Source organism: Xiphophorus couchianus, chromosome 10, assembly GCF_001444195.1.
Source record: "Xiphophorus couchianus chromosome 10, X_couchianus-1.0, whole genome shotgun sequence".
Classification (NCBI taxonomy): Eukaryota; Metazoa; Chordata; class Actinopteri; order Cyprinodontiformes; family Poeciliidae; genus Xiphophorus; species Xiphophorus couchianus.
The window spans coordinates 724,830-745,022 of NC_040237.1; the positions used below are offsets into that span (position 1 = coordinate 724,830).

General features: G+C 36.3%; 1 long non-coding RNA gene across 2 annotated transcripts in view; it reads right to left on the reverse strand.

Annotated features, from left to right (window-relative positions):
• Positions 1-20,193, reverse strand: part of LOC114152264 (uncharacterized) — a 56,721-nt gene that overhangs the window by 484 nt on the left and 36,044 nt on the right. For both annotated transcript variants that reach the window (XR_003597091.1, XR_003597090.1), the window contains one exon: positions 10,431-10,623. This is a non-coding gene — a long non-coding RNA (uncharacterized LOC114152264). The remainder of the gene's footprint in view (positions 1-10,430; positions 10,624-20,193) is intronic.

Here is a 20,193-nt window from a genome sequence, read left to right on the forward strand (position 1 = left end):
ATTGTCTGAATCTCAGTAATTTCTTGGATTTAAGTGAGGCCAGGTTGGAAAGTGTCCAGCAAAACTCTTAAAATGTTGGCAGAAGATAAAGCACACAAGGGACATTTGTCTCAAAAACTCTGTGGTTTTTCTTTAAGGTCTTTTCTTTTGTTAACAGCGACCGTCCCCAGCATATGAGATTGTAATTTTATTTGGGTCTTTTATCCATCTATGTGTGTGTAAGTGAATCAAACTGTGCTACAACAGAGCTCTCTCCTTAGACGAAAAGTCACCGTTCCCAGTTTCAAGAACATTCATTTATACTTCTATCAGAAAAACTAAACGTAATTTATTTCCAATCGGGATCACAACAACAAAGCTTCCAGGATATGATGTAGCTGTCTGACAGTTTATGTTTTGGGTAAATACTGATAAAGCGAGCTGCTGTAGGATTTAAACAGAAGCATTACGATTATTTTTGTGTTTCCAGCACAATTTAAATTGCTGATTTTTATTTGCAAACTAGCCAATTTTAATTTGAATCCTTCCCAAAAAAAACAATTGGGTCTTTGAATAAAAATAATTTCACAAGAAAAAAACAAAAACAGAACTTACAGAAAGACAAAAAAGAGAAAACACTTTGAATTTTCAATTAATCTATTTATTTATCTGCTTAATCTATTGGGGAAGGGCGGGTATTGGGGTCTATTTCCCAAGGTGGTGTACACCATGTTGTCAGGTCACAAAAGACAAACAATCAATCACAAACACACTCTCACACTCATGGGTAATTTAGAATTGCCAATTTATCCTAACGTGTGTTTATTTGAGGTCGGATTAAGTCAGAGCACACCCCAGAAAGCCTTGAATCTACTCCACACAGCTGAGCTTCAGCTGGGACTGAAACCCAGGATCTTTTCTTCATAGCAACAGAGCCAACAACTGTGGAACGCATGCTGCAGGCCAGGAGCTGCACAGAATGCATTAATCGATGCATCGGAACATGAATCCCTTTCAGCTGTGCCTTCCTGGACCTCTACAAAATAACATCACCCTTGGCATGCAGGAATGACACAGTGAAGAAACAATGCAAGGTACAGAGTGTGTTTCTGAGGAAGGTGAGTCAGATAACAGAAGGCTCTGATTTAAATTTAAGGTGTAGAATGTCAAGGGTTCTGTAGAAACTAAATAGTGCATTGAAAAAGTTTTCATATCCCTCAAAGTTGTTCAGATTGTCTCAGAAAAGCTCCCAGTATTGAATTGCAATTTTATGCGATGAAGCAGTTTGAGGGTGTTGGGCATTTTTCCACCACACATAGGATTTCTTATATGTGTCAAACATTTGGAAAAACCCAAGGAGGATGAATATTTTATAAACCACATTTTCTGGTGGTATCTTCCATGGTGTGTATCTGTTGTCATAAAAATCTCAAACTTTAAAAGATTACAGCAGACCCAACTTGTGACATTTAATAATTTCATGTTATACAACTATACACTTTCTAACAAACATAGATATTCCTTATATATTTATGAGGCATAATATTTTTGGCAGTCAGTTTGAATGCATTATTCTTGCTCCTACAATTCACTATTATTTTTAACTTCATAAAACGTTGACAGTGAACACATTCATCATTTGTAACCATGGAGAATAATCTACCAGCATTTCAAGGCTTTGTCTTCCAAAGCAACTATGCAACTTTCCATCCTACTCACTTGTATTCAAAGTGGGAAAACAAATAATGCCTTGGATTGTGGCCACTGAGGTTTCTGCCTTCCAAGACTCGTCAGTCTGTCCTATTATTCAAGCAGCTGTAGTAATCTTGTGCTTTAAGTCTACCTTTGTTTACAATTTTGACATCCTGCCAGGGAGGAACTACACACAGCATCTGTGTAACTCTGTAGAAGTTTAATAAAATGTGTTTTCAGTTTCTTTACCCAAAGCTAATATTTGCAATGCATTTTATATAAAAACTTGAAACAATATCCAAAAATCAAATCTTAGTCAACAAAATTATGCATTTGGAACCAGTCAGCAAAACTCTTTTCATACCTGCACGTTTTTGTTGACTACTTTCTCGTTTTATCTTACTCTTCAAACTTTGTTAATATTTATGTCACAAAGTTCTTTGGAAAGATCAGCTTGACAAGTGTGTTTATGAAAAAAAATGAGGTCATAAATTAAACTGTCTGCCCCCAATGTCTCCAGAATAGTTTAGCAAAGTATTTTTTAGAAGTGTCAAAGCTGAAAAGATAAGACTTTAAAGGAAATAAATCTTAGACTGACAGCACCAACAGATGCCTAAGGGTCAAAGAGATAACTCTGTGCAAGTTAAGAAAACAGTTTGGCTCTGTTTGGGACACAGTTTCAATCCAGTTTCATCACAAATCATGGAAGAAGATGCAACACTTAGACATACCTCTTTTCCCCCCCAATATGATCATCTTCAGTATTTTGATTTCTAAAAAAACCCCAACAGACAGCTAAAATTAATTCTATGCTTTTAAAGCCTTAATGCATTCTCGTATGAACCTCCCAAAATTAATACAAAACACTTGTATTACGAATGTTAACACATAAGTACAGCAATAGTTCAAGTCAGTTAAACTTTGTTCAATACCTGACCACTTGGAGTCACACACAGAGAAGTGGAATTCAATTCCCAGACATTCAGTTGATCTTTAAAAATGGATAAAAAAATTACAAAGAATTAGCAACATCACCGCAAAAGTGATGGTCCCGGCCTAGCTGCAGCTGAAAACTGCGACAACTTTGATCCAAACACACATGCACTATTCAAACTAACAGAGCATCAAAAGCAACATACACTTTAAAGGTATGACAGGACTGTATTTGTGAAATTAATGTTTTTCAATAAATCCAGATGAGCTGCGTAGACTTTTCACAAAGTATAAGAGTGTACTTAAACTTTTGACCATTCTTTCAGAAGTACGTTTGTAAGGTCAAACACTGATGTTGGACGAGAAGGTCTGGCTTGTAGTTTAAATCATTGTGTGTTATTTTGGGTTGAAGTCAGGACTTGATACAGTCAAGTTAATTTCATCCACAGGAAGCTCAGGTTCATGGACCTTGCTTTGTGCTCTGGTGTGCGATCCTGCTGGAGACGGAAGAGGTCGCTCCCAAACTGTTCCTGAAACTAAACTGAAGCATTCAGAGTTCTTTTTATTGGAACCAACTGACCCTACTGGTGAAATATAACCCGCCACCATCATTCTCTACACACCAAACACTACGCTTAAAGTCAACCCAGTGCTGATCTCCTTGTATCTACCAAGTGTAGAATCATCCACTGGATGTGTAGAGAGGCATGAAACAGAGGACACATGTCTCGACTGCTGTAGAGCTCACTGGAGCTCTATTTTTGCCAATATACTGTGTATTAATAACAATGAAATCTTTTGTAATTTTTGTCACCTACTAATAGACTACACTTGAATATATTGTACAGTTTATTTAATTGACGCTAACAATGTGACACTTCACTCCAGAGCCTCGCAACAGAACTTCGTTTCATATCCACGACTTTAACAGAGATTTTCCTGGTGAACTATGATGTAAAGCTAAACCTGCATAACTAGACAGAATGATTATCTAAACAAAAAGTAATACAGTGTTTAACTGAAAGAAAATTTTTAAGTTTTATGCCCTATTATCTTTCATATTTATGAAATGCTATGACAGTAAGCTATGAGCAGTAAGTATTCAGTAGGTTAATTTAATTTATTTAATCTAATTTATTTGGCAGACAAATGCACTGAAACTGGACCCTCTCTCACTAGGTGTTGGCTTGACACTCCGGTGGGAACAAACCTCAAAACTAAACAACTCTGGCAGAAGTCCAATGCTTGTAAATGCCAGTACCCAAGTGGTGAGTTGGAGAAAAATCTTATTATTGTTCATTTTCATGTATGCAAAAGATGTAAGCCCCTGTGCTAAGAATGAATTCACACCGTCTCACAGAGGGCAGCAAAAAGCTGGAGATGCAGGCAGTGTCGAATGAGAGCTGTTTTTCTTGAGAACACCATAACTACGCTTTTTATCATGATTATACCTGAACCTTTCTGAGGGAGAAGTGAGTCATTTGTGGAGCTGTTTTGTAATGTGATGCTCATGAAGTTCAAAGATGTAAAAGTTCAATCATACTTGCTGCTCCCATTTAGAGCCAAAAATGGAAGTTGTTGCAAAAGTAATTATTACAACAATGTGAAGTTTTTGTTATGCAAGGACTTCAGAACAACACAAATTGTTGAGAAGTTTTATGTTATCCAAACAAACACAGTGACTCCCTATCTTTTTTTTTTAACAAAAATAATTTAACATCACATTATGATGTACCTCATATCCTTATCCATATAAGCAGTACTGTAATTTTGGAAAAGACTGTGAGTATCAGCTAACAGATGTGTATGCGCTTTTCTCTGAATGTACGTGGCATACAGATGAGCTTCATAAAGCAGAAATCAATAGGTCTCCGTCTGTATTCAGACTGCTGACAGACAGGCCTGCTTCAAAACAACCAAACATCACCTCCACTCCACATTCAGAGCACACAAATGCCTTTCTGACACCTGTGAAATACAGCGTAAAAGGAAGAGAGAGAGATGCGGAAGGGCTAAAAGAGAAAATAAAGAGAGGAAAGAGGTGTATTTATTTTTTGCTGTAGAGCAAACCAGACAGTATGATAGAGCGATGAGTGTGATGGTGCAGAGGACAGGTCTGTTCCCCTTGTACAATAAAACAGCACAAAACAAAGATGCATATAGCGTTGAAAGTGGACATTTTGACATCTGCAAAGACAAGAAGAGACCTTTCAATAAGGAGTCAGAAGAACAGAAGACAACAAAAGCCACCGCCGCAAAAACACTTTCATTTGTGTTAGTGTGGGGCACAAGTTCAACCGTAGCAGGTTCTAACGTTCACAAAGTCACAGGAAGGCAATGTTAAAGTGATAGCATGGAGATTAGTATTAGCCGGTTACACAATACTTTTAGGAGCAGAGTTTTCATTGTTGCCTTCTCACCAGAAGGCTCTGCGAAGTTTTACTGATTAAAGTGAAAAGTGATGAGAAAGCTATTAAGAGTTTTTAACAACAGACAAACTGAATACCACATACCAGCCTTGAGCTCTTTCTCCAGGCACTTTTATATTTTCCTGCTCTGCACCCTCCCAGTAGGAATTTGTTTTTCAGGTGTGTACGTCTGTCCTGACGTGACTTTTTCCAATTAACCACTTGAGGACTGAAGTAAAGTTAAAATGGTACTGAAAGGCTGCAGATACCCGAGTATTTTGATCTGAGCTGCAATTGCCAGTATGCAGTTTAATGCATTATAGATACAGATAGCGATTCTCTACTTGTGTGTTGTTTAGCTGTGGCATTAGTAGCAGTAGTTTGTGCTAAAAGGACAAACCAAAAGGACAAACCAAACACCAAAAGGAAACATATCCCCGAAGCCAAAATTACACCCAGTCAGTTTTCCTCTATGAGAAATACATAATGGCCTCCAGTAAAAAAGATCTATTCACTTTTTGCAAATTATTTTTTTTTACTTATATTTGGTTCTCTACTGCTTTTAGAAACAACCCAAGAGCTTAAAGAAAACACATAGTCATTTTCTGGCAATGAGTTAACATTTCTTGGTGTCTGGAAAACAAGTCATTTCAAAAACTTTCTGATTATTTGGTCACAATCAACAGGAAGTGCCCCTTTACAGCAACCCCAAGTTGAGCCCCTCATCTAGTAGAGCATCGTGAGCATGTTTGTTCTTTTGGATTTACTGCTGTCTGCGCTGAAGTTGTCATCAACCTGTTCAAGTTGATGACAACTTGTTCAAGGAGGCACAATATGTCCCTTTAAAAATACAGACATAGTCAATAAATCAGAATGTGTTCAGATGAGGCCCGTTTGTCAAATTAAAACTATATCTTAAATAACAGCCTTTAAACAGGTATTAAACATTTTTTATTAAGTCCATATTTCTTTATTAAAGAAGTGTTTAATGGTCTGAATCAACAATTTTAAATGTCAAATTTTCATTACACGTAAGTGGAAAATTATGATTATTAAAAGAAATAAAGGCTTCTTAAACATCCATCTGTCTTAGTTATCAAGTGGCTGAAATAAATGAGCTTTTCGGAAATATTATACTTTATTGAATGGATTTGTATATATGTGTGTATGTATCAAGAACATACTTTTCATCAAACCCATATTTATTTATTAAAATGGGTTTTATTGGTTTAATATGATTATATTAGCTGTAAGTGAAAAATCATCATAACTATCAGGAATAAAGGCTTGAAAATTGCAGCCTGTTAAATCATATTTAATCACTTTATATAATGTGCTTCACTTAGTGAATTGAGTTACTAAAATAAATTGCCTTTTCAGTTACATTTCAAGCCATTAAGCCATTCATCAATCCATTCATACAAAAATGTGGAAGTGCCAGTGGCTCTAAATCCCTTTTTTGTAACATACAAATAATTTAGAAGTGGCGTATTTTAAGCATTTTCACAGGTCAGCAGCACTTATAGTATTTGAATGTTGTCCCAATCCAGAGGGAAAAAATCAATTTCGATAATGAGAAGGAAAAGCAAAATTGAGTAGGCTGCAAAAATAACTACATATGATATAATGATCTTTAATCTTAAAAACTGTTAACTGACCATCTACCTTTGGATAACTTTTGCACCGCAGCAATTTAGACTTATGATGTTTATGATGTGCACAAGTTTTTTCCTCAAACTGTTTCCTTCACTTGAAGAAAACTCATCTGAACTCTGCAGCAAACCAAACAAGCAAACTCTGGTCTACCTGAAAATGAGGTTGTTGTTTCACCTGGAAGAGAGCCAGCATGTATTCACTTATAGCGAGAAAAAAAGCCACAATGTACAAAACCAAAGACAGAAAGGGGGAAAAAAAAACAAAAAAACATGCTGATAGGGCACTACCTCTGATATGGCAAGATATATTAACATTTAATAGCCAGAATTGATCCGTAAATCAATTTTTTCTCCACGTCAATTAACATTTCAGATTTCCAGACTGGCATTCTGCCCGTGGTGTGTGGTGAGGTCCATGTCTGGTGAGGCCCTGACTCATCCACAGCCAGCAGCACAAACCCAAGATCCAAAATAAAAACTTAAGTTTCCATTTTCGACATTATTTGGAGAGTCTGAATTATGCTTTAATCAATTATCTTCTGTTTGACAATACAACAGCAAGAACAACAAGAGTATTTGATATAAGGTCAAATTATATTTTTTGGAATTTGTTTACATTTTTCTTTGTTTAATTTAATTATTTTTTAGCTTTCTTTTATGTTAAAATTGTGTATGAACCTTCATAAATATCTGTCATATTTTTGTAAAACCTGTCCTTCTTGTCTCTCGTTTTCCTTTCATTTTTAAGCCAAGCTGCTTCAAGGAGGACAGTCACATTCTGACTGCATTTTATTTTTATTTTTTGCAGGTTTCTGATTATTTTCAGTCGTTCCAATGTATAGAAGAAGAGCACCTGTTGCACATTGTGTCTATGCGGCTCAGCATCGCCCCCTATTAGTGTGGCACGGTAGTTACATTAAAACAAATGACAGAATTGTCATGTGGATATATTGATTTTCTCTTATCATTGTTAGAACCTATTTTACTTGTTACAGTGACAGGTGAGGCAGTCCCACCTGTCAACAATGATTACTACAGCTATATCAAACATCCTTCCTTGGACAAATTTCATATTTCCCCATTAATTTTTACTGGATTTGGAGTTTCACTGGGAGGAAGTCTTAATTCAAATATCAATCACTAAAATGGGAAATAGATATAGTTACATATTTGATTGAATGCTTTACTCATATTGAACTGATTAGATCAATATTAGTATAAATGTGTCAGTAAAGTAACACTATGCAATGTGTCTCTATATTGATCTACATGTATCAGTAATTTATCAAGTACAAGCACAAGTTGTGTGCAATGTTGTTGAGAAGGTCAGAGAGCTGTCAATATTAAAATGGTTCTTTCAGGGGGAGGCAAGAAATCAATGCCAACAATCTGCCCTTTCTATGTGAACAGTTGATAAGTTACATCTGTAACCGGTGTAGGGAAGATGTCTTTGAGGGTCATTAAAATTCTTCTCACTGTACAGAAATCATTGGTATTCTCAAACTGTTTATGTGATATCACATAAAAGGTTTGAAGGTGTCTCAGAAATTGAATAATTGCCCTGAATCATTTTAACTTTTTTTTTTTCTCACATTATAACCACAAACTTTGTTGTATTTTATTGGGAATTATCATGGTAGACTAACACAAAAGGAACATGAAGTAAGTTTTTTTTTTTTTTTTTTTTTTAACCAAAAAACAAAATCTGCAAACTAAACTTCGTTAAGCTAAATGCTTAATGAAAACATAACAAAAAAATATAAAAACTAAAAATGTATCTAAAGTGATCAACATTTTACCTGGGAATTGAAATGTGATTAAAATGGAGGAACATAAGATGTAACTTTTTGTGGTAAGCCAGGTTGAGTTGTATAGTATAGTATATATAGTTTTTTTATTTAATTCATTTTTTTATAAGTGTAAAAAGGCTGTATCAATAAAATCAAACTACAGTCAACTAAACTGACTAAAATACAGCAAGATTCAAATGCCTACAGACGGCTGTAGGCATTTTAGGTTCTGAATAACAGAATAAATTTACAATTATTGAGGACTGTGATTTAAAAAAAACAACAGTGTAACGCACAACTAATACAGTCATATTCAATAAATTAGAATGTTGGTCAGGTACTTTCAAGCAGGTATGAAACACACCAAAGTGAAGCAAACTGTCAAGTTATGAACAGACAAAACACATGTTGGGAAATCAAACAGCGACAGAACCCATAATCTGACCACTTGCATCCACAGGCTGTTTCTCCACATAAATGGATCTGCCAGCACTACAAATGGACAGGCATGCTTGGATGATTTATTTATTTTTTTCAGTTTTTGTTTTTGGAGGACACAGAGGGATTGGCATGGAATAACCGAATGAATTCCTTGCAGCAAGAAGGAAAATGTGTTTTTGCAAGTCAATATTTTTAGTAAACAGTGAGCCAGGTCTAACTTTACTTAGATGAGATTTTAATTAACATTTTGCACATTTACTGCACATTTCTATACATTGTTGAACAGGAATAGTTTCCACCAACTTCGTTTCTAAATTAAATAAATTCAGAAGATGGGTGAAAACATTAGAAAGCAGCAGACCACATAACAGCAGTTATTTCTTAAACCCATCAGACGGAGCATGTTAGAATTAATCTGTGACAGTTTTAAATGTGGAGGGTAAAAAATAAAACATTTACTTTATTCTCTTTAAATGAGACGACTAATAGGGTTCCACACCATGAAAAATCATTTATCAGTGATTGAACCACATGCACCTTCATATTTCAGGACTTATTTTACCAGCTGTAGATTTTTTTTGAGTCTTGCCTCCTTGAGATAATTACCCTGTAAATCATCTCTGTTTCGGCTTTTGCTCCTCCTTTACTTCAGGGTTTTCTCTATTATGCCAGCTTTCACTTAGAAATCAGAGGTTATAGCACTTTATTCAATCTATTTAAGAGCGAGGTGTATAACGTTTTGTTCTCTTTCCAGCTTCAGTTACCGTTTTCTTGAGAAAGGTAATATGACAACTCTAACGATTATCCCTTTAGATATGCAACTACATAATCTAATGAAGATAAAGAATTATATTTTTAAATTGCACATAATATAATTCTTCGTGTGAGTTTTGTAGTACATTCTTATGAAAAGCAAACATAGCTGATGTTAAAAGTAATTTATAATGAATTGAGCAACTTTTCATTTATGTCCTTTCCTATTTTTCTATGGTTATAGTTTCTTATGTTCACTGAAAACACTAATCAGTGAGTATTGGAAGAGAACTTTGAGTCATTTATGTCAGGGTTGTCATAACAACGTAAAACAGAAAATTTGGAAATAGAAAAATATGAAACAGACATCGTACGCAACCTGTCTATACAGTGTATTGTAGTGAAGCACCACACATTTTTCTCTGCCGTCCCCTTAAAATCTTCAAGGATGAAATATGACATCTTCTTTATCCTTTTCAGGACTTTAAAAGCAAAAATCAAACTTAATGTGTCCTCGGCTTTCCCTCTTTGCTGCTTCTGTTCACTATTCATCTCCTTTAAAAACCTTCCTTCCACTATTCTTTTCCGTCACCCCATGCCGCGGCCAATCCACTTCATACTGTATTCATTTAAAGTCCTGTTCATCAGTCCGGTCCTGGAAAATTGGTATCACTGCACTTCATTTCCTTTTCTTGGGCTCTCTTTTACTCCTAGAGATTGTGTTAAATAATGTACTTTGCTGTTCTATTCATATCTTTATGAGACATCATCCTACTCACATTTTGACAAGTAGGGGTTTCTTCCTTCAGCCTCCTTCTATCGCACTCATTTTCTTCATTCATCAGCAGCTCAGAGTGCTCCTCCTCAGCCTCACCTGGCACCTTCTTCTCACTTCCTGCCGTCTTAGATTTCTTCACCAGCCTCTATTGTCGATCTTGCCTTCCACATGGACTCCAGCCGACATTCCTCCTCCTTGAAAAAAGTGAAGCATAACAGAATTACCCATCAAGAGACGAGTCTACTGGATTTAAGCTGGATTTATGTCACCCTAAGAGCGCAGACACCAGATCTCGTCAGGATGAAATTGCAGAACTAACACACAAAAAAGATTTTTTTTTCCTTATTCAAATGCCGTCTTCTGTAAAGATTAGAGAAAGTTTTTGGATTAAAGTAGAAGTAGCTCAATGCTGATTTCAAACTGGAACATTCAGAAAGATTAAATACCTGGCTTCTCCTCGTTCATTATTTTCATAAAATTCTAATATAATCGGTGAAAGCTGTTTGATCATGGAAGCTGTTTGCGTATAATTTAATAAATTATTTGCAGTCTGCGATAATGAGATGATATGTACATTGACTCAAAAGAGCATGGTTTGTTTTCAATGAATGACATTCATGTGCAATTTATATGCAATCTGGAGAAGCATGGGAGTTGATTTCAATAATTTTGAAAGTAAATCATAAAACCTGAAGAGGTAAAACATTATATGAAGAAAAGAAAGCCTCTGTCACATGCAAATGCTAATTAATCAACATGGCTTTATTCTGATGTATTACTTTCAGAAAGACTGAGCCTTATCCCTACAACTACTTAACTCATTCTGACACTTTTCCTGACTTTAAATTCAGTCATTTAGTTAATCAAACAAGAACATTAAGATTTTACTTCTCAATAAATAATGAAAATAACTTTTATTTAGGCTGAATCCTTCGCGAACCTGTTGGCAAAAATACAAAACCTTATTTAAAATAATTCATAAAGAAATAAATATAAAATAAATTCTGTTTGAGTGAAATTTCCCTGTTCCTTTTAAGTTGTGCCTGAGGGTGTGAAGAGTCCCCCACTAAAAACCAGTCTCCCAACACTTACTGGCATCAATATAAGAGATTACATATTAAATTGAGCTTTTCCTTTTGTGTCCCTACACTGACTCAGAGAAACAAAAACACTAATTATTTTTTTAAACAGCAGGAGCCTGAATGTAACAAAATTATTCACAACTGTCTCTCCTTAAAGGCCATTTATTTTTTTTTAAATATATTTTTTCCTAAATTTAGTATTACCTCTCACATCCAGTTCTTCCTAATGCATTAAGTGGAAGCAACACAGTTTACCCTGCAGCAAAATACAACCTGGCAGTTTTTTGCTCTTGGGTATATATATTCCCTCTTTCATTTCTGTCAAGGTTTTTATGTATCAGTAAAGAAATGAAACACCTAGATGCCCATGAGTTGGTGAAATTGACCAAATAAAACATCAAAATAAACATTTTACACACACCACTATGAAAAAGTCTTTGCCCCCAGAAGGATTTATTTTGTTATTTATTTTTCACAAATCATAAAATACTTACCTTGTTAGAGGAAGAGAAAAACTGACCTGAAACTCTGAAAATATGATATTCTGTTAACTTTGATCAACAAAATTATCTGACAAGGTGAAGTAGCAACACATCATCCTCCAATCTAAGGAAAATTACAAAAAGTTGATATACAAAGTCCCACATATCTATCAGTCTGAAAAGGGTTGCAAAGCTATTTCTAAGGACCTATTTTCAATGTCAACCCATAGAGAGAGCCATTATCTACCAATGGAAAAACATATTTCAGAGGTCAATCTTTGTAAGAATGACTGTTCTACAAAAATTATTCCAAGAGTCAAAAAAGCTGGTGGTGGTAGTGTGATGGTCTGGGGCTGTTTTGCTGCTTTAAGATCAGAATAATTTGATAAAACCATGAATTCTGCTACACAGCAGGACAATGACCCAAAGCACACCAGGAAGTTCAACTCTGAACTGCTAAAAAAGAAGGTTCTGCAATGTCTAAGTCAAAGTGTAGACTTCAAACCCTTTAAAATTCTATGGCATGACTTTAAATTCAAATCAATAATACGTACTTATCCCAAAGGGAAACTAAATTTTGTTATAACTTATATCATCCAAGCATGTACAAAGAGTCATGAATGACAATGTTGTGGCAGGAAGGATCTCTGGTAGCAGTCAGTCTTGCACTGAATCAAAAGAAGCCTCTGATTGAAGACTGAAGTAACTAACAGTCTTATAACATTCATGACATGCCAACAGCTAAATATCTGGGCAGCAGGGATGATCTTTCAGAGTAACTTATCCGGGAATCCACATCATTTGCTTTTGCTCGAGAAGTGTTGGGGCCAAAATTAAGATTACTGTGCACCACTTCCTTGTTACAAGATATATCTAAAGCATTATACTAATTAGATTAATGAGAGGCAGACATTGATAAATGAGAAGGAGACTAGCTTTAGCATTACAAAGGCTATTGAAAAACACATCTTGGCTGGTCACCCACTGTACTTCTAGTTTGACGGAATTTACTGAAATCCAACATCACAACAAATTTAAATATCAAACATAAAACATAAAAGCAAAATAATATTGGTAAACAAGTTTGTTACAAGTACTGGCTGGTCAGTTACTGATGCTGGCCTTTCTTAAATCAGGTCAGTAGCCTGTTGTTACACAGAAGTAGCCTCTGTTAGGTGTGTAGTACAGGTAGTCTTCATTTTGGCTCCAATGTTACCAAGTATAGAAAGTCAATCAGAGGGATGTTGGAATCATTAAATCCTTTCCCGTTATGATTGAGTGAAGAGATGGATGGAACGTCCTCCTTTCCTCTCTTTGGCCCTGCTCTGTATCCATGAAGCCTCCTTTTCAACTCCTCTGGGATCTAGAGTGGCTCGATTAAGACAACCTGAATCTTCATCATACGCATCATTTCAGCACAAACAGGAAACACACTCATAACCTAATGGCACGCTATTAAAACAAGTGTGTTGTGTTGTTTACGTAAATATAAGTGCTGCTGAAGACCATCTGTGGTTTTCACGTTGTTCTTGTATTTGTCAAACATTGAAATTACTTTCTAAACAAAATGACTGGTCCTCATTATAAAACTCGCCATAAGAAAAAAAAGTTTGGTCAATGTTAAATTAAAGTTTGTTTACAACCAACGCAAGCTGCATATTTGGTGAAGCAATGCCACATATACAATATAGGAAAAAATATAAAAACAAACAAGATTCAGGTCACTGCTTGAGGCAGTGCAGACAAAGTCATGATGCAAATACATAGTTCTTGGGGGAAATTATTATTTTTCCTATATTGTGTGATTGTCACAAAGTCATGTATAATGCATTGTGATTTGTTCGGTTGCAGCAAGAGCAAACATATGTAGTGACGGTGCATGGAGGGATGCAATAAGTGTAAGCTGAGGGGAAGCCGTTTCGACGAAGCGGCTCTGTTTGTCCATTGGTTGTGTGCAGCACAAACGGTGCAGAAAAAAATCGGGGACATTTGGACCAGAAAGCAAAAGCAAGAAAAATTCTAGTAGGATAATCAACAAAAACATTCAGAATTTGAAGGGATAAATATCAATGTTTTTTTCGCTCTCTTTTTTTTTTCTTTTTACATTTATTTCATGGATAAGAGCATCTTAAAAACTGTGGTTTTCGTGGGGTATTCTGGTTCTGCTGCAGTGTCTATCAGAGGTGGTACAGAGAACAAAATTGAAGCCCGTTTGCGAGAAGCAAAGAAGCAGATTTTTCTAAATGTTTCCCAGCATCTCAGGCCATAATTTCATCCTGTCTCGTGATGCCTCTGCATAAGATCTTCAGTCAGTCGTTTCCACAAGAGGAAAGCAAGTTAGGCCAGAGACGTCAGGCCTTCCGAACAACCAGCAGCAATGCATTTGCCTCGCAGAGAAATGACAAAATTTCTCCCAAAACAACACAGCATCCGTCTCCTCTGAATACTGAAAAACCTGAAGGCAGCCACGTTAATTACAACCCCTGGGTGTTGTCTGTCAGGTAATAATACTGTAAACTAACAACAATCTGGATACAAAGGGGGGGCAGTAAAAAAAAAAAAGGCTGGGAGAGCAAAACAACACAATGAATGCAGCAGTTGCTCTCATTTAAAACAAAATTGAAGAGTGTTTTACTCGTGGGTTCATTAGGGTATGTATACCAGTGTTGATGGTGAGACTGATGGAGCTAAAGGCAATCTGGGAAGAAACGCTGCCAGAGGCTGCAAAAGACACCAAACTGGAACTGAGGATCCAGTTTTTATTTGTAATTTTTTAAACACCAAAGTAAAACGTACATTCAAATGAACAGCATTAGTTGATCCCTTAACATTCTAGCGAAATCCATAAACTTTGTTGTGATGTGACTAAATTCACAAAGTTCAACAGGTGAATGAACATTTTCAAACGTTTTGCTCACAAACTAAAATATTATATTTAAGCTATGAGATTAGTTCTAATGTTTCACAATCAATCAGTTTCTTTTCCAAACCATTCTTTTTGAATAAATATTTTAAAAAGACATGTTTCTTTCATATATACAGTAAGCAAATATTGAATGTGTTGTTGCAGAACATAAAACTCCAAAGATTTGTGGGATATTATTTAAAATATAGAAGATTGGCATCATTGTAAGAGGTTTGTTTTCAGGTAAGTGAACGATAGCAGATTAGGACTCAGCTTGATTTTCTAACACAACAAATCTATGAAGGATATGGCAGCCAGCACAGTTCAGACATACAGTATATGATATCCATTGGTCCCGAGAGGACAGTTTTCAATTTTCAGCAGGTTGATTTCCGTTTCCCATTACTTCTGTGAGCTGAAGTAAAATTCTACAAAGGAAATGAAGAAAATGAAAAACATATTTGATTGTGCAGATTGATGTGAGCCCCTGATGATGGGCCAAGGTCACAAAAGAGCTCCCTGAGTGAGGTCTATTTTATTCATAAGGATAAGAAAAGTCAACGACAGGGTGATGAGGTGACTCTGGGTCTTGCAGCTGATGGGCGAACATGAGGGACAAAAGTGGCAACATAAGTGAACTGTCAAAAAACTAATTTGACGATTGAATAGAAGATGAAAATAATGATTTTCCCACTATGGGGTAAAAGAGGTTTGAGTGTGAAAGTCCATATTGCTGTGGATGAAGCAGCGATGCACACAAAGTGTGTCTGCAGTTGCTGTTCTCTCCACCAGAAAAAGCTCCTTCTCTATCATCTTTCATTTTATTTTCCCCTTTCTTCTGAGATGTCACCTGCAGAGCTACATGCTAACACTCACACGCAAAAAAGGTGCATTTTCAACCCTAATTTTCTTGTCATTATGGAAAGGATTCATGCAGCGCTTTTCCCCCCGAGGAAGCAGTAAAAGAACCTGGGAGCTAATTTATGCCAGATCCTGCTGGCAGCAGATTCTGCAACACCTCTGCAGGCGAGGTGCTTTGTATGTATCTGTTAGTTTTTACACCTAAGCACAAATTACATGTTGCTGAAAAGAAACTTGTCAAAACATCGCCCAAAGGAGTCATAGCAAATTAGAGATTCTTATCATTTTATTTACATTGCATGTGAATTATCACCGTGAAACATGTAATTACGTGGCAATAAAACATAAACATAACTTGACTAACCTGTGATTTCATTGAGTGGAACATGTGAATGAATGAATGATTAGTGTAAAAGTGTTTCATAATGCAGCTACAGTATCATTCCTTCATCCATGCATTTTCGGTGCCTGTCTGATCCTCTTTAGTTTTTTGGGGGTTGGTCTTGAGCTTATCATCATAGACAGAAATGAATCAACTCCAGCTAAATGAAAGACAACAAAAACAGTTCAAGGTCTGATAGGAAGCAATTTTCCAACAACACAAAACATCAAATTTCTCTGCTCACTAACTTATCAACTTTACAAGATTAAAGCTAAACTGACAATCAACACAGATCAGTTACTTTAAGCAAATTCAAACAACGCTGATCAGTGAAAGATGTAATATTTTTAAAAATTTTTCCTCTTAAACCTTTCCGTAAAACCGATTCAGATGTGCAGCAGTTGTCAGTGTCACTCCAAACGTACATCAGCAGAATACATACAGTATGTCAGACAGTAACCCTCACATATTACTTATCACATGGCAGAAGTGTGAACTGCTGCAGTCACTTTAACAAGCACCCATTGCTTGACCTTTATATATAAACTCCCACCAGTCACTTTATTAGAGTCACCTAACTCGTACCAAGACCTTTTTTTCACTTCAGGACTGCCTTTATTCTTTGTGGCAAAGATTTAACAAGGTGTTTGAACCGTCCTCTGAGATTTTGGTCCACAATGACATAATAGCATCACACGTCGCAGCAGATTTAACAAGGCACTTACGTCAATACCAATGCTCTTCCTTCCCCATTCTGATGTTAGGTTTAGATTTCAGCAAGTCCTCTTAATCACATCTAGATGCTTAAATGCAATGAGCTTCTGAAATGTGATTGGCTGATTCACTATTTGTGTTAGCAAGAAATTATACAGGTCTATGTAGCAATTTGTTCAGTGGGTGTACCTTGTCTATCTTTCAAATAAATGGTAAATAGGTAAAAGAATGCTGTTATACAAAGAGTTTCTCTCATGTCTAGTGGGGCTTGAAGAATACTCAAGTGTAGAGGTCAGCTGGCAAAACGAGATTTCTCTCAATGAAAAAGCAAGAACATATATAATGCAGCGAGACAACAATACTCGACGGAGAATCCATCAGAAAACTGAGAGGCTTAAATAAAGAGGAGGAGGTGGTTGATTATCAACAGGGTGCAGCCGGTAGTAGAGGCCAACAGGTAGTGATTTAAAATGAATAATTAAAACTAGGGACTGAACAGAGACTCCGCAGAAAGTAAGACCACTGATCTAAGGGAGCTAAATCTAACCGTATAAGGATCAAAACACAAAAGTAAATCCATTCATCATTTTCCTTTCGGCTCAGCTCTCTCCTAGTCGCTACAGATGGGTTCCAATCTGTCTATTGATCTCCCGCCCCGTCGTTCCCTCCTCCATGAACACGACCCCAAGATACTTTAATTCCTCCAATTGGGGCAGGACCTCGTCTCAGATCAGAGTCTCAGACTTAGAGGGTAAATACAGAAACTGAAAAACAAACAGTGAGACCATTGAAACAATAATGAATAAAGGATACTGAATTGAATATGGCAAAACATGTTAAGCAACAATAAGGAATAAAAACCAAAACCCAGACCCAAATGTCCAAGGATTCTAACACTTACTGAGCTCTGAGCTGTGGTGGTTCTTTGCATTTGTCCATAAATGAAATTATCAATGAAATTAAAGAGGGAGCTGTTCAAATGCCATTAAACTTTACAGCAAGAATATGGTGACAATGGAAAGAAACAATTGTCTTTGAACAGAAAGAAATTGTATTAGTGGCCATCTGCCATGAGCAACTGTGGGTTAACGGAAAAGAAGAGAGACAGAAAAAACCCAGAAGCACTGGGCCAGGAATACTTTGTGAAAAGCTTTGTGTCTCTCATCTTCAGTTTTTTGCTGCACTTTGTATAGATGACTCGTAAATAGTAAGAAAAACTTGAAACTGCCATGATTTCACATTTTTTAGTCCATGGTATTTCATTTACTTCAATTTAGGGCAATGTAGATGTTCGGGCTAGCAACTTTAGGTGACCCCTGAGTGAGCATAGAGACTGCTCTATCTATTAATATATTATATATTTATATATAATATGAATACTGTCACAAATAGGACAAGATAATGAGCAAGATTTATATCCTCACATTCCTGTAGACTTACGGTAACTTTTGCAGAAGTTACCCAATATCAGTCATCTGCAGCACATAAAGATAAGTGCCTGTCAGATTTTATTTTTTTAAGTGCAGTAAAAGACAAGGCCATTTTCCCAAATATAACAGTCTGAGATGGGTCAAAGAGGCTTAATCCCATGGGTTATAGGCATCATCAATCATTTTTAGTGCTGATGATCAAGTAGCGGGCTGAGCTCAGGACATCCTGCCAACATCAAATGGAGCCAAGAGTCTACTGAGTTCAGAAGTGTAGCTGGTGTTGCGGCTGCCTGAGAGTGCAATCAAGTTTCAGACAAGGGGAAGAGGTGCTGACAGAACCACCATCCATTAAGAGTTTTTCCAAAAGCTGCACTGAAAGACGGCAGAGACATCCTCCACCGCAGCCTTTGGAACTAACGAATCTGTTCTCGACATGGATCCCGTCAGCTCCCATGCCTTCTTTTTGTTAAACACTGTGCACACAAAAAGTGCACTTCGGCGCCATAGTTATTCTGGTTTTCTTGTAAGCTTCAGTAAGTGCACCATTGTAGGAAAATATCAAACTCTCTGGGGAAATTAAGGCGTTTATAGGCATTTTGGAGCTCAGTGTCAGCCTGAACTTAGTCAGAGGTTTCGGGAGCAGTGTGTGCCGCTGATCAGAGGAAATTCCAAAACACCTAATTTGGAGAGTGCTTCAGTATCTAAAAGTTTAAAGGACACGTATTTATGTTGAAATAGTTAAAAGGCACTTTGATTTTGTGTTGAATCAGTCAGATTATACATTAAACTGTGTCCCTCTGGACCTTTAACACAGATCCTCTAACATTGGATCTTATCTTAAAGGGGCAGTGTTACCTGTTTTCCAGGCACAAAGTGCCATTTTATAGCACGACCAGGTAACTATATTAACGTAAGTTGTAAATTTTACTCTGCAACTTAGGAATTTTGCAAAGCTGAATGGTTGCCATGGGAGATTAAAGGGTTTCTCAAACAAAGCATGAAAGAATCCAGGAAACACTTCAGGTATATTTTAATGAGTAATTAACATTATAACATGATTATATTAAAGCTAAAAAAAAGGTCAGTTTTATGTGACAATGCCAATTTAAGGTACAAAAGGTTCCACAGAATATACTATACAACATTTATGACACTGGATTAAATGTATGTTGAATTATAAAGTAGATAAACAGCAGCAAAGCGACACAATTTTTCAGTAATGGTATAAATATGACAAGAATTTCTAAACTACAGAATTACACAAAAAATGTAAGTATTACAAACATCCTTTCAGGAAAGCTTAACGGGAACAAAATCAAAAGGATGAGGAATAAATAAGACCTACTGAAGTACTGTATAACAAAAATCTAGCCAGATAACAATTACACACACAGACCCCACACACAACTTAAAATGGCAGCTGTGGGGATGCTTTATTGATTTGTGATCAAACCTGCAGAGGCAACAAAGGAAATTCCACTGGGCAATTTTTTACAAATGACTGGACGGCTGCATCAGTGTCTAGCTCTGAGCATACACACCGTGGATGCGTGTATGTGTGTAGTGGCTGCGTGCAATACTTCAACATATTGCTTATGAGTGTGCATTCAAAATGATCAGGCAGAGAGTTTGAAAAGGTTCACAGAAAATACCTTAAGTGTAGAATAATCAGGACAGAGATTGAAGAGTAGAGGAGGGATAAAAGTGGAGAGAGAGAGACTGAAGGTTCTAAGACAACTTAGAAATATTGAAAGAATGTAAAGATAAAATAAGTTAAAACACTACTACAAGAAAAGAGTGTTAAGAGAAATCAGAAATACTTTTTATTTTTTATCTCTTTCATATCATAACCAGAGATTTAAAAAAAAAATCATTTCTCCCTTCTCACTGTTTGCTCTTGTGGCTCTT